General features: G+C 32.7%; 1 protein-coding gene across 13 annotated transcripts in view; it reads left to right on the top strand.

Moving 5' to 3' along the window:
* Positions 1-2,071, top strand: part of LOC106875983 (uncharacterized) — a 268,731-nt gene that overhangs the window by 199,093 nt on the left and 67,567 nt on the right. For 11 of the 13 annotated variants that reach the window (XR_008264922.1, XR_008264920.1, XR_008264921.1 and 8 more), the window contains one exon: positions 105-186. The gene's annotated coding sequence lies outside the window, so the exon portion shown is untranslated. Of the gene's footprint in view, positions 1-104; positions 194-2,071 lie in introns of all 13 variants that reach the window. The other 2 variants (XR_008264919.1, XM_052970774.1) reach the window with 1 other exon arrangement.

Genomic DNA, 2,071 nt, shown 5'->3' with positions numbered 1-2,071 from the left:
TAATAATAATAATAATAATAATAATAATAATAATAATAATAATAATAATAATAATAATAATAATAAGCTAATAGAACTAACTTCCAGCTTTCTTTTCTTTTCAGTTTGGAGGAAGAGTGACACAGATTTAGAAGAGACAGAAAAAAATTTTCATTCCACAGTTCCTGAAGACTGAGTATCTAAAAGGTAACTGGTAAGAGATCTTACTTTATCATATTTGAAGGTGGTGCTGTAGCATGGCCGCAACCTCAGATGACTAAAACAAGTTATTGAACTAAAGATGAGCTACTTTTGTACATGACTGAGCATTTTCAAACTAAAGAAAATTCAGTAACATATACATATCGAGAAAGAGAGGGGGAGGAGGAGGAAATGATTATGAGGTTTCACACAAGGAAATTTATATTAAGAAACAGATAGCTTTGAGAACTATATTATGGAAAAAAAGGGAAAATATTACATTGTTATCAAAATGTGCTACCGGTTTCAATCGTTTCAAGACCACTGATTTACAGCTTGATGAAATTTCTTAAAAACGATTGAAACCGGTAGCGTATATTTTGATAAACGTCTAAATATTCTTTTCGTTTGTTGATAATAAAGTTCTCAAGGCATATTCTTCTGTATGTTTGTTCATATATATATATATATATATATATATACACACATAAAATTTTAGAGGTAATACTTGATACGTGTAAGCACTTGTATATGCCAGATAGTGGCCGAGGTGAAAGAATATATTAAAACGTAAAGTGAACTTTTTCTTTTTCTCTTTTTTTCTTTTTTCTTCGTGATGTAATCTTGGGACTGAAAATGCTTGCGGCTGAAGATAGCTTTAAACCATCCTTTCTATCAATTATATACTCATATAATGATGCAACGACAGTTTGTGTATAAAGCTTGAAACACGTGTACCGCGGAATCCTTTGTGTTCTGTTTTCATTTTACGTTTTAGTATATATGTATGTATATATGTGTGTGTGTGTTTATATGTGTGTGTGTGTGTGTGTGTGAAATGTAGTTCAAAGGAACATGTCTTTGGTCGACACTTGCCCAAGGTACCACGCAGTGACACTAAACCCGGAACCATGTAGTTGGGAAGCAAGCTTCTTGCCATACAGCCACGGCTGCCCCTATATTACTGGTGGGATTCCACTAAACGTATATGCATGAGAAGCAAATGAACTCTACATGTTAATCATAAAATGTAGTCAATATTATTACTGTCTGGAACTACCGGTTGTGCTAACCAACAGTATCTATTATCGGCTAGGAGAAATTCGGATAATTCAGCAGCCCCATCACAACTTTGAGCAAGTTAATTTGATTAGAACTGATTCCAAGTGTCTGAACAAAGTTTAATATAATGAGTAAGATTTCCAGTCATTATACGCATTGTAAACATTAATTTGCACTCAGAAAATACAGCCAGCCAACTGTTAGGATTTTACGTATCTGCCTCTCTCTTTATTTAAGAAACTTTTTCTTTCCACACAGAGACAGACAGACAGACAAATAGATAGATATACAGATAGATAGATAGATAGATAGATTTTTAAAAAATTAATAGAAATTGCTTTTCTGGTAATTTTTTTCACTTTAATAGTTATTAAAGAAAAAAAAATATCATTATAATTAGACTAGCTGGCCCAGTGCCTTCAAAAACGACGGTTAATTCTAGTATTTCAGATATAAATAAGGTACATAATAATCACGGATACAGATATTCACATACTTCCCTTGTACGCCCACAAATACACACACACATACACACATATACTCACACGTTGAAACGTTGTTTGATTTTTCTTTTCAGTGTTGAATGTTCACCATCCCAATTCCATTCCACACACACACACACACACGAACATTCACATGACTCCCTTTTATATATACACACACATATACTCACGCAGAGTTGAAACGCTGTTTGATTTTTTTTAACCATAGAACTTCCATCATCCCACTACTAAGTTTGCCATCACCCCTTCCTTATACCACTCTTTTTCCTACTCTTTCTTGCGTGATTTTGGACATATATATATATATATATATATATATATATATA

The sequence above is a fragment of the Octopus bimaculoides genome, chromosome 9 (assembly GCF_001194135.2).
Source record: "Octopus bimaculoides isolate UCB-OBI-ISO-001 chromosome 9, ASM119413v2, whole genome shotgun sequence".
Lineage (NCBI taxonomy): Eukaryota > Metazoa > Mollusca > Cephalopoda > Octopoda > Octopodidae > Octopus > Octopus bimaculoides.
This window is presented reverse-complemented; position numbering and strand designations above follow the sequence as displayed.